We start from the raw sequence: 13,981 nt of genomic DNA on the forward strand, positions 1-13,981 counted from the left end.
TGCCTTCTGCCCCCACAGTGTTCTCAGCTTCTCATCTCTATTCACTAAACTCAGTGGTTATATTGCAGGATTCTCAATTTAAGAGCATTTAAGAGTGGCTGGGTGTTTTATTCTTGCATGCTTTCTGTACATTAGAATCAATTCTACTGTACCCAAGAATTAAATATATCATAAGGCTCTACTCTGCTCCTCCCCGTTCAACAGACAGCTGCACATTCTTGGCTGGTGCAGTGCCAGCGGGATTCCTCAGACAGGATGGTGAAGGTTGGAGTGAACAGATTTGGCTGTACTGGGTGCTGAGTCACCAGGGCTGCTTTCAACTCTGGCAAAGTGTATCTTGTTGCCATCAGTGACCCCTTCAATGACTTCAACTACATGGTCTACATTCCAGTAAGACTGCACCCATGAAAAATTCAGTAGCACAGTCAAAGCTGAGAACCACAAACTCTCCATCAATGGAAAATCCATCTACATCTGCTAGTTGCAAGATCTCGCTGACATCAAATGGGGTGATGTGGTGCTGAATGTGTTGTGGATTCCCCTGGTGACTTCACCAGGAGAAGGCTGGGGCTCATTTCTAGGCCAGTGCTAAAAGTGCCATCATCTCTGCTCCTTCTGCTGCTGCCCCCATGTTTGTGATGGTTGTGAACCTTGAGAAGTGTGACAACTGCCTCGAGATCATCAGCAGTGACTGCTGTACCACCAACTGCTCAGCCCCCCTTCCCAAGGTCATCCATGACAACCTTGGGATTGTGGAATGACTCATGACCACAGTCCATGACATCTTTGCTTATCAGAAGACGGTGGATGAATCCCCTGGGAAACTGTAGCATGTTAGCCATAGGGCTGCCCAGAATAAAATCCTTGCATCCACTGGTGCTGCCAAGGCTGTGGGCAAGGTCACTTCTGAACTGGATGGGAAGCTCTCTGGCATGGCTTTCCATATGTCCACCCCCAATATGTCAGTTGTGGATCTAATCTGTTGCCTGGAGAAAGCTGCCAAATACCATGACATCAAGAAGGTGGTCAAGCAGGCACAGAGGGCCCCCTCAAGGCCATCCTGGCCTACATGGAGGACCAGATCATCCCGTGTGACTTTAAAGTGATACCTACTCTTCCACCTTGAATGCTGGGGTCAGCATTGCCCTCAACAACCACTTTGTGAAGCTCATTTCCTGGTATGAAAATGAATTCAGCTACAGCAACAGGTCCCCATGGCCTCCAAGGACTAAGAGCCCAGGACCTCCTGCACCAGCAAGAACACAGAGCAAGAGAAATGCCCTCAGCTTTTGGGGAGTTCCTGCCCCTAACTCAGTCACTAAGCACACTGAGAATCTCTCTCATCTCAATTTCCACCCCAGACTCCCTGAAGACAAGCAGGGGCATAGGGGGCACTACTGACACAGGCCATCAAGTGCAAGTGCTCTGCATCCAGAAAAAAAGAATATATGTATATATACAGGTATTTATTACAAAAATCTCTAGTTTGTCTGATTTCTGTGCACCTCTATTTCCAGTGTGTAGAGCCAAATCTTTGAATTCACAAGCTTTATTAAATTGGAATGGAAAGAAAGTTTTTGTTCCTGAAGTCCCATGTAGTGCACATTTGTGGCCCAGAAACCAACCATACAGGAGTTACAGAATGCTTTCATCCATTCACAAAATGAAATGAAGTTTCTAGGATGTTACTCATTTCTGAAATCTGATTGTTTTTAAAATTCTTTCATGATGGTATTTGATTATGTTTCTATATCCTCAGTAGACTTAAACGTAGATAAGAACCATCCCCCCAAAATTGTGGGTTAATATGTCTTCCTACCACTTAAAATATGTTGTTTGTTCTGTTTGAAGAATTAACATTATATTTGCATGTTTTGTAATTTTAGATTGTTACTTTTTCACAAGTCATTATCTATAGACCATCTTAAGGATGGTTGACTGATGATTCATAGTTCTCCATTTTTACATGCTAGATATTACTGGGATACTACTAGACACAGTTTAATTTTGTGTTCGTTCTTTACTTTTAGGTCTTACTGACAGTACAAGTTGAAGTGACATTTCTAATGACTTCACCCCTTCTCCTCTGACATTTGACATTTTTCCACAAAATGTAGCCATAAAGATCCCCACTTCCCCTCCAAAATGCAAAGTTATTCTTGATGAGATCCTGTTGATGAGGCCAAAACAGAGACCCAGATGCCTAACAAAGCACAGAGGAGATGAAGTTTAGGATTGGGTCCAAACTATGCCTTTCTTTCAGAGAATGATCAGAGATGCTGAACTGGACATCTTCAGGTATGCTCAGATTCCTATTCTTCTGACCTGGACTTTGCTGCTCTACCTGGTTCCTTGCCAGCATGAGAGAGTGTGGGTAGAAAGACGAGTCTCAGGAGAGATTATACAAATCAGAGAATAAACCTTTAACCTCGAGGACCGGTACATAGTCTTCCATGAATACACTAGATGTGAATAGTACATGTGTAACTTTGCAGCTCCTAGACAAGGGATCAAAGATCATGGGAATAGAAATTTAGTGCACTCATTTATTTAAAGAAATAATCTTGAATACAAGTGCTGAGTTCTAGGAATGATATGGCCCATGATTTTAAAGAAAATACATTGCATATCCTGCCAAACAGCAAACCTATATGAGCACTATATTGTCATTGCTTTTTGCAGTTTGCTTTAGACCTCTTTCATTTGGTTTGGACTCTGTGCCATCCACTAAAGCTCTATTCCTGATAGTGTCAGAGTTTATAAAGTAGCAGAACTGCTACTTCCATTGTTTTGCCAAATTTTGCTTGGAAAATTTTACTGACATGGAACCTGGAGTCTCACACTCTGGTTCTTGGTTTCCAGGGCACAGGTGAACACCCATAGGAACCAAAATCCCTGAGCAAACTATAGAGCTCCATTAGGGACAAGAACTTACAGCTAAAACAGCTGCTCACCTCCAAGCATTCACCTCTCCATCCTTCTCCAACCAACCCCTCCACAAAGATGTTTGTATTGTCCTGTAAAATTACCTTTGGCTGGAACAGGAAACTGGTATGTTTCAATACTCTGTGTTTCCACCCTGACCCTGCCCTCAAGACTCCTCATACCCACCAACCTTGGTGAAGATATTGGGAACTGCTTACCTTCCACTGCTTGTCCACACTTCCATTCTCTCCATCTCACAACTTACAGATTCACAGCCTTAAATTGAACATTTGGTAAAATTTGGTTTTTGAAGACATTAAATATTTATGATCTTTTGTCTCTGTCCCTGTTTAAAAAGCTAACCAATCACTCCAGCCAGTATTTAAATGTCCAAGATTATTGAGATCTCTCCTGAGTGCTTCTGGCATGTGTGTTATGCCCACATTATGTCAAATGGTGGTGAATGAGTTTGTTTGGCATAAGTTCACAGCACATTGGTTAAAAGTGGATCCTGGTTTAATGTATGAAGAATTAGGTGTTTACAAATGGGAATTTGGGAAGAGTGAGAATTAATATAGTTTGTGTCTTTTTGTTAGTTTGACATATATTTATGTGCGTTGGTTTCTTGTTCTGTGATGAAAGAATTGAGTTTTTGTCTGTATGTGTTGTTCATTTTATGTGTTTTAACTGTTATGTGTAATTAATGAAATATTTTCGGAGACCACAGCAATTAGTATATTTGTGAAACCTGAGGAAAACATCACAGAACCCAACAGTGTGGAAACCAATGAATGTAAGCAAAAAGCGCATGACTTTTGAAAACAGGTTTATGTGTAATTAATGTGGTGTGTTTTTATTCCTGTAACATAGGAGGTACTGAGAATGAAAAACTAGTCACATGCAACATAGATAAATTTTTCCCCGTATAATGATGAGTGAAAACATCCAATCCGCAAAAGAACTAAACAGACACTTCTCAAAAGAAGAAATAAAAATGGCAAAAAAAATGTGTGAAAAAATGTTCAACATCTATAGCAATTAGAGAAATGCAAATTAAAACTACACTGAGATTTATTCTCACTCTGTCAGAATGGCAATTATCAAGAATACAAGTAAGAATAAATACTAAGGAGGATGTGGGGACAAAGGTGCACTCACACATTGCTTTGTGACTGCAAACTGATGTAACCACTCTGGAAATCAATAGAATTTAGTCATTAGCAGGAGAAGATAAGAGAGAAAGAGATATAAGAGAAATAAAGTAATTAAAACAATACAAAACCAATGTAGAAATACAATCCACAAAACCTAAACCCTCAAAAGACAAGGCAGGATAAAACTGACTACATTTAAAAATAGCTACCAACTACAGAAAAAGAAACAAATAAGTGTATGTATATATGTCCCTGAATCAATCAGCAGAGAAAGAACTCACACAAACATACCACACACACCACACACACACCACACACATACCACACACACACACACACACACACACACACACACACAAAAGAAAATAGCAAAATCTATAGAATAAAGGAAACAAATCCACTGAGATGGTCAAAATAGCTGCCCAGATAGGGTGGTCACCGTCTATGTCCATCAACCTTCCTTTCCAATTCCTCCTGAGTTACCCACTGACAGAGCAAGGGGTTGGGTTGTTAACCCCTTCCTGTTTGTGCTGCTCTCTGAGCTGCCAGTTCCAGCAGCCTAAAACAGAAGCTGCTTGATGTTAGACTCAGCTCTTCCCTTCTCACCAGTGTGGGGTAGGATGAGTTGGGAGGCACTGTCAGTTGGCATTTTGTCCATTCAGACCAGCTGGTGCACTCTCAGGTTCCTGCTTCTGCAGCATTCTTTGATGGGAGCTCCAGCAGGTGGGGCTGAGGTCTAACCAGGACTCAGGTCTAATCAAGCTTTTCTGGATGGTGTCTGCTTTGCAGAGATTTGATCCACCTGCCCCTATGGCTTGACAGTAGCTGATGTTTGATATGGGTCTTGTTCTTAGAAGTCTTGGAAGAAACCCAATCATAGGGAATGGGGGCCAATCCTCCACTCACTGATGCCCAAAGCACAGCCTTCTCAGGCTTAGTCCCTGAGTAAACTCACCCCGACTGTTCAGACTCCGAACTCACTTCAAATGCTCACAAGAGCTGCCAGACACAAAGGAGAGGCAAATTGAACTCCCTTTCCCCCTTGCAACTTGAATCCCCCTAAGTATAGTTTTCTCTGTGCCTGTTTCACTCACATTCTGCAAGGAACACCTGGGCCACCAGGCACCTGCTGGGATATTGTGACAGAGTTTGATCTGATCTCTTATCATTTGAGCCACTGTTGCAGCAAGATACCCCCTGGATGGCTCTTGCCTAAGCTCCTCTGGCCAGTTGGGATACAGAGAGAGCTTATGAAGCACCACTCTACAGTGCACCTCAGTATCACCCATTCTAGAGAGCATGTTTGTTTTTTAAAGATATATATGACAATAGAGTGTACTTTGACATACATTCTGGAGTATAACTTCCCATTCTTGTGGTTGTATGTGAGTGGAGTTACACTGGTCGTGTATTCATGTATGAACATAGGAATGTTACATCCAGTTCATTCTACTCTCTTTCCTATTCTCATATCTCTTTCTTCCCTTCATTCCCCTTTGTTTAATCCAGTGAACTTCTATTCTTCCATCCCTCCTACTCCCTTTATTGTGATTTAGCATCTGCATATCCTAGAGAACATTCATCCTTCGCAATTTTGGGATTGCCTTATTTCTCTTAGCAGGTTAATCTCCAGTTCCATCCATTTACTGGCATATAAAATAATTTGTCTTTATGACTAAGTATTATTCCACTGTGTATATATACCACATGTTCTTTATGCATTCATCTGGTGAAGGGGACCTGGGTTACTTCCAAAACTTAGCTATTGTGAATTGAGCTGCTATAAACACTGATATGACTGTGCAATTGTTTTTACTGATTTTAAGTCCTTTGAGTGTCTGCTGAGGAATGGGATAACTGGGTCAAATGATGGTTCCATTCCAAGATTTTGAAGGTATCTCCATGTTGCTTTCCAGAGTGGTTGCACAAATTTTAAGTCCCACCAGCAATGCATGAGTGTATGTTTTCCCTACAGTCTCACCAACATTTAATGTTACTTGTATTCTTGGTAATTGCCATTCTGACTGGAGTGAGATGGAATCTCAGTGTAGTTTTAATTTGCATTTGTTTAATTGCTAGTGATGTTGAACATTTTTTCATGTATTTGTTGACCATTCATATTTCTTCTTCTGTGAAGTGTCTGTTCAGTTCCTTTGCCAATTTCTTCATTGGGTTATTTATTTTTGTGGTGTTAAGTTTTATATAGATATATATAAAACATATATATATATATATATATATATATATATCCTAGAGATGAATGCTCTATCTGAGATGCAGGTGCCAAAGATTTTCTCCCATTCTGTGGACTCTCTTCATGTTCCAGATTGTTTCCTTTGCTATGAAGAAGCTTTTCAATTTGACACCATCTTATCTATTGATACTTGATTTTACTTCCTGGGCTTTAGGAGTCTTGTTGAGGAATTCAGTTCCTAAGTCAACATGATGGAGATTTGGGCCCACTTTTTCTTCTAGTAGGCACAGGGTCTCTGATCTAAAGCCTGGATCCTTGATCTACTTTCTGTTGAATTTTGTGCAACATAAAGTTAGGGGTTTAATTTTATTTTGCTACATATGGATTTCCAGTTTTCCCAGCACCATTTCCTGAAGAGGCTATCTTTTCTCTAATGTATGATTATGGTGCCTTTGTCTAAGATAAGATCTATTTATTTGGGTTTGTCTGGGGAGAGCCATCCATGACTGGTATGAGAGCTGGGAGAAGCTGGAGTCATTAACCAGGAATGCCTGGCCTCAGGAGCTCACAGTCAGCTACCCACTGTTGAGAATGTCTAAGTCATATACTCTCCTGCGTTAGTGCACCACTCAGGTTTGAGTACATGAACCTGAGATGGGAGAGACCTACTAGAGCCAAGTGGCCTGCCTTACCCCACCCATATCTTTTTTTTTTCCCTCAAAGAAGCTTCTACCAGTCACTTTTGATCTGTACCAATATAAATAAAGCAAGCGTGGGCTCCTTCTTTTGTTAGAGCCAGACTCTTCTGGAGGATTCAACCAGGCAAGCCCCTGCTCTTAAGAGATTCTTGACTTTTGTTTTTTATTTCTGATTTGTAAATTTCATAGCTTTTATTTCACAGCTAGCCCATCCCTCCAACAGGAACCCTTTTCCTTGCTCAGGCAGAAAGTGGATGAGATTTGTGTCTGTGTCTTCTGTTCTGTACCATGTGTGTTTTGGTGATAGTACCATCCAGTTTTTGTTCCTATAGTCTTGTAATATAATTTAAGGTCTGATATTGTGATGCCTCATTTCACTTTTCTTGCTAAAGTTTGCTTTGCTTATTCTGGGTCACTTCTTATCCAAATGAATGTCATGACTGCTTTTTCTATTTTTGTGAAGAACATCATTGGAATTTTAATGGGAATTGCATGCAATCTGTACAGCACTTTTCCATTAGCATGGCCATTTAGACAAGATGAATTCTGGGCAGCTATTTGATCTCAGTTTTTTCCATACCAATTCTGTGTTCTCCTTCCCTCTGGTGAATCAGCATTGCTCTGACTGCTTTTCTGTGTTGGTCTGGTAGCTGGGTCAGCTCCAATGTATTCATTCTTTGTTGATTGTACCCAGATATATGATTCAAAAGCCACTTTGAGTATCCAATATTGAATTTTCGTGTTATCTCTCTTTCTCCCTCCTCACTGTGAAGCTTGTGCACAGGCTGCTTTTGTCCAGCACCCTTCATGACTTGGACTGCAACTGTCCTCTTCTTTGCCATCTTGGATCTCTCTGGGTGAATTCCTCTGAGAACCCACTTCAGGGGTGCTCTGGCTGGATAGGGGGAGATGCACTATTGATTTAAGGAAGTGACTGGTCACCTGAGGTCTACCCTGTACTAGAGTCAGCAGGGCTTTCTTTTCACACATTGGTTTTATACTGCTTTATCTGCTTCAAGGAAACTGCCATCCCAGACACTTTGTTTTTTCTCATTTTCTTTGCACATGTACGGTTAAGGGGGTGAGGGTATGTGCTTTTCTACTTCCTCTTTCTCTCTCTGTTATCTCACTGCACTTCCCCCACCATGATCTCACTCATGTTTGGGGAACTCTGCCCCAAACTCTTATGACCAATATCCAAGTGTCTGGAGCTCTGAGACTTTGTAATATTGGTCTTAATACTTTTCTTTTTTCATGCACCTCTCATGTTTATTGTCTTCACTGTCTTCTATGATGTGAGAGGAACAGGAGTTTCTGTCTAGTTTTTTTCTGCCATCTTACAACTCTACATATTTCTTTTTAAAAGTCAAATACTCTGCCTGGTATACTGAATATGTTCAATTATCTTAGATGTAATTAAACGTCATCTCCTGACCTACTTATGTGTTTGGTGTGTGTCTATCTATACAAGTGGATAGGAATAGGTGTATGTGCTTGGCATATCTAGCTTATACTCAGGAACATCTTGAGTTGATTTTACTGAAGTGGAATGAGGACAACTTCATTCTCTAGGCATCTATACAAGGGACCATCAGAACACACAAGACTAAACATTGGTAGAAATAGTTGATTAGCCTCAGAAACATGAGCAATAATTTGAAATATTAGGATTGGCCTCACACTGTCCCACATCCACAATTGAACACTGGTGATTTTTTGCAGTGTGATTTTTTGCAGTGATATGTTTACTCTTAATCTCCATGTTGATCACAACTGTCTCTTTTCCCATAAAGAGCCAAAACTAATCTTCTCAACTTAGTCATCATGGTTAAATAGTATTTTGTTTGGTTTTGGGTTGTTTTGTGTGTGTGTGTGCTCTTTTATTCTTTCCATTTTATATGAGCCCCACATTTCCATCTTCATAATCTTAAACAGAACCATTACTTTCCACTCCTAAGCATATACATTCTATATGACTTTATCTTCTTCTCTACACAACCAGTTTTTCATTTAAGTGTTTTTCAATGTTTCGTTTCTAGGACACACATTATCATCTTCATTAGCAGCAAAAATACTATAAGAAAATTAGAAACATCATTTACTTACCCAATTCCTTTAAAAGGGAAGAGGTCAATGAATGTTTCTCTAGACCAACCACAATGTCTGTAACAAACACACAGTGCCTTGGTGTGGCTGGAATGGATCCAAAGCCACATGGAAAAGACCTGGATCATCTGAATAGTCTCTCTACTCTCAGACAACCTGGGCCTCAGGAAGACCTCAGGAACTGTACAGACATCCTTGTGTCCCTTCTTCAGTCACCGCTCTTGTGCTTTCTCCCTCTCTCCTCACATCATCCACAACAAATTAGAAATGCTGCCTTCTCTCTTTTTAGAAGGCAGCTCCTGGTTACTTATGCACAGAGAAGATTCTACACATATCCTTGCGTTCTTTGATAGCTGGGTGATGAAAGTGTTTTCCAGATATTTCCCTATGCCTTCTCTTCAAGGTGCAGTTCTTTGGAGGGTTGTCAGACCAGGAGACTTACTCTCTAAAGTTCAGCTCTCAAAGAGTTGGTTGATGAGAATGAATGAAATCTACACCTTCGAAAAAAAAAAAAAAAAAAAAAAGAAGAAGGAGAGACTGCTTTCCAAACCACTGTCCTAAGCAGTGATCAGTACAGAAAGAATCAGGGTTGTTTTGAGACTACCTATCCCTAAGGCCTCCGCAGTGTATTATGACCTATTGATGACATCAGCACAGTACGCACACTCAGATAATGTTCACAGTACTCCAGATTGCTAAAGTCCATCACCTAAGAAGACACCATTTTTACAGTGGAAATTCTATTATTAAGTAGAACTTTCCAATCCTGTACTTGATATCAAAATTAGAGGCATTATATAGATTACACAAAGGTAGGTGCATAGAGATACTATGTTATGCAACCTGGGAAGAGGTAGGGAGGATATGATGGTATTCAGAGAGGGTCAGGCTTAGATTCACTTGTCTCATAGAAACAGTAAAGACTTTATCTCTCTAGTACTATTTATATATGTAGGTGAGAGGCTTGCTGGAATGTCCATGAGATTAGACCCTACTGATCTCACACCCACACACACACACCCACACACACACACACACACATTGCACACACTCACATATATACATATTCTGACTCTGTCACGTACTCACCCTAACTCATAAAGCATATCTCTATAAGACAAAATTTCCTGCTGTTCTAAACATTAATTTAAAAACTGTTTAGCCACTTAATCAAAATGACATATGTATTAACAATAATTTTTGTGAAACTTGAACCAGAACATGATGTAAAAGTAGCACTAGTGGATCCTGAATTAACTATTTAGTAAGTTGAAGCATAAAATTTTGTAGATAAACAGTTTTTAGTAACAACTCTTCTCAAAGTAGATAATTTCAAGAAAGTAAAGGAAAAATCTTTTGCACAAGAAATAATATGTCATCTTGTATCTGAGATCCAAAATTAGACAAATCACAAATTTTCTCCAATAGCCTACACTGGCAGTATATTCAATATGACTTTAAACTCTTCATTGCCCTCAATTCCCAAATACAATCTTGTCAGAATTGGAGGGCAAGCTCTCATACATATGATGGTGCTGAAAACTTCCCAATAATTAAGTAGTTGCTGTAAGTGATATTTGAGTGTGTACTATACAGAACATTTAATCCCAGGAAAATATGATGAACAATTCCTTCCATATGACATTTTAAAGTATCTTCCCCATACATAGGATCTGTTATCAAAGTCTTTCTCATGTTATTTTTTTTCCTTTAGTCAAAGTCTATAGCTCCTCACTCATCACTGCTCTTAAGTCAGACACAGATGAGGATAGCAGGACTGTGTTGGGTTTGAATGTTAGGTAGCTATTAGCCCACGGAGCACGACATTATGCATATTAAGCTGGTTTTGAAAGTTTTTACTACAATATTTACTGCATTATCACATATTAATCACATTTTACAAGTCTCATATTTCTGCCATTATAATACAATTTGCTCACTTTCCTTTTAATTTATTCCCTTTATTATCTATACTTTGAAAAACTTGTACAGATCTTGCATAATGAGTACACAAGAAATGAATGATGAAATAGAAAGTAATCTTATCAGGAAATATTGTTTAGAGCTCTCTGTAACCTGATTTTATTCCTTTGTGTTGGAACAATTAATAATATATTGGAACCTAGGAATTCATATCCCATAATGTAAATGTAGATTTAGAATACTCATCCCATAACCTCAAAATTGTAAAATATAATGTGTGGGGAAAAAAAGAAATCAGAACCATTTAAAATCTGCAACCATAGTCATAGTATTATATATAATATTTATCTTCAAGACCATCCTGGCCTACATGGAGGACCAGATCATCCCTTGTGACTTTAAAAGTGTTACCCACTCTTCCACCTTGGATGCTGGGGCCAGCATTGCCCTCAACAACCACTTTGTCAAGCTCATTTCTTGGTATGACAATGAATTCAGCTACAGCAACAGGGTGGTAGACTTCATGGTCCCCACGGCCTACAAAGAGTAAGAGCCCAGGACCTCCTGCACCAGAAAGAACCCAGAGTAAGAGAAAGGCCCTCAGCTGCTGGGGAATTCCAGCTGGTGACTCACCCTAAACACACTGAGAAATTCTCTCATCTCAATTTTCATTCCAGACCTCCTGAAGAAGGGGAGGGGCAGAGGGAGCACGACAGACACAGGCCATCAATGAAGTGTACCGCACCCAGCAAAAAAGAAAAAAAAAGAAAGATATATTTATATATATCATAAAAATCTCAAGATTGATTTCTATGCAGCTCTGTTTCCAATAGGTAGAGTCATATCTTTGAAAACACAGATTTTATTAAATTGGAATTGAAAGAACGTTTTTGTCCCTGAAGTCCCATGTAGTGCACCCATTTGTGGCCCTGAAACCAACCATACAGGAGTTACAGAGTGTTTTCATTCATTCACATAGTGAAATAAAATTTCCAGGATGTTACTCATTTATGAAACCACTGGTTGGTTTTAAAATTTTTTCATGATGGTATTTCGATTATGTTTCTATATCCTCAGTAGACTTAAACATAGATATGTACCATCCCCACAAAATTGTGGGCTAATATGTCTTCCTACCACTTAAAATATGTTGTTTGTTCTGTTTGAAGAATTAAAATTATATTTGCATGTTTTGTACTTTTGTATGTTAACCTCTTTTCACAAGTCATTACCCCTAGGATATCTTAAGGATGGTTGACTGACAATTCATAGTTCTACATTTTCACATGCCAGGAATTACTGGAATACTACTAGGCACAGTTTAATTTTATGTTTGTTCTTTGCTTTTAGGTCGTACTGACAATACAAATTGAAGGGACATTTCTAATGAACTCACCTCTTCTCCTCTGACCTTTGATATTTTTTCCACGAAATGTAGCCATAAAGTCCCCACTTCCAGAAAATGGTACACTCATACGTGGCTGGTGGGGTTGCAAATTAGTGTAGTGATTCTATAAAGCAGTATGGAGATTCCTTAGAAACTTGGAATGGAACCAACATTTGACCTGGGTATCCCACTCCTTGGCCTATACCTAAAGGATTTAAAATCAGCATACTACAGTGATGCAGCTATATCAATGTTTATAGCAATTCAATTCACAATAGCTAGATTTTGGAAACAACCTAGATACCCTTCAACAGATAAATGGATAAAGAACTGTGTTATATATACACAATGGAATATTATTCAGCCATAAAGAAGAATAAAATTATGGCATTTGCAGGAAAATGGATGGAGTTGGAGAATATCATGCTAAGTAAAATAAACCATTCCCAGAAAACCAAAGGCCAAATGATTTCTCTGATAAGTGATTGATGATACATAACGGCGAGTGAGAGGGAGGAAAGAATGGAGAAAGGATGGATTGTATAGAGGAAAATGAGTGGGGAGGGGGTGAGAGAAGAATAACTAATAGAAGGACACAAACATCATTACCCTATGTACATGTATGATTATGCAAACGGTGTGACTCTACTTCATGTACAACCAGAGAAATGATAGTTGTATCCCATTTGTGGATAAACTATTTTTAATTTAAAAAATTAAAAATAAACTATTTTTAATTTAAAAAATGATCACCCACTTCCCCCCCAAATGCCAAGTTATTCTTGATGAGATCCTGTTGATGAGACAGAAACAGAGACCCAGACTCCTAACAAAGAACAGAGGAAATGAAGTATAGGAGTGGGTCCAAACTATGCCTGTCTTTCAGAGACTGATCACAGATGCTGAACTGGACATCTTCAGGTATGGTCAGATTCCCGTTCTACTGACCTAGACTTTGCTGTTCTACCTGGTCTCTTGCCTGCACGTGAGAGTGTGTATAGAAAGAGTAGTGTCAGGAGAAATTATATAAATCAGAGAATAAACCTTTAACCTCAAGGATCAGGACAAAGTCTTCTAATGAACACACAAGATTTGGATAGTACACGTGTAACTTTGCAGCTCCTAAACAAGGGAACACAGATGAGGATCTCTCATGAGTGCTTCCACCATGTGTGTTATGACCACACTGCTGTCAAATGGTGAATGAGTGAATGAGTGAATGAGGTGAATGAGTGAGCTTGGCATAAGTTCAGAGCAGGTTGGTTAAAATTGGATCCTGGTTTAATGTATGGCAGACAAGGTGTTTACAAATGGGGACATGGGAGCAGTATGATTTGGATGAGAATGAAGGTAGTTTTTTGTCTTTTTGTTAGTTTGACACATATTTACATACATTGATGTCTTGTTCTGTGATGAAGGACTTAAGAGTGTGTCTGTGTGTGTTGTTCATTTTGTGTGTTTCATCTGTTCCTTGTAATTAATGAAATAGTCTCCGAAACATAGCAATTAGTGTATTTGTGAAATCTGAGGAAATTATCACAGAACCTGAAGGTGTGGAAAACAATGAATGTAAGCAAAAAGCACATGACTTTTG

At 39.3% G+C, this 13,981-nt stretch overlaps 1 pseudogene; it reads left to right on the forward strand.

Annotated features, from left to right (window-relative positions):
- The first annotated feature begins 255 nt into the window (after positions 1-255).
- Positions 256-11,550, forward strand: LOC124986822 (glyceraldehyde-3-phosphate dehydrogenase-like; annotated as a pseudogene).
- The last annotated feature ends 2,431 nt before the right edge of the window (positions 11,551-13,981 follow it).

The sequence above is a fragment of the Sciurus carolinensis genome, chromosome 6 (assembly GCF_902686445.1).
Source record: "Sciurus carolinensis chromosome 6, mSciCar1.2, whole genome shotgun sequence".
In the NCBI taxonomy this organism is placed as follows: domain Eukaryota; kingdom Metazoa; phylum Chordata; class Mammalia; order Rodentia; family Sciuridae; genus Sciurus; species Sciurus carolinensis.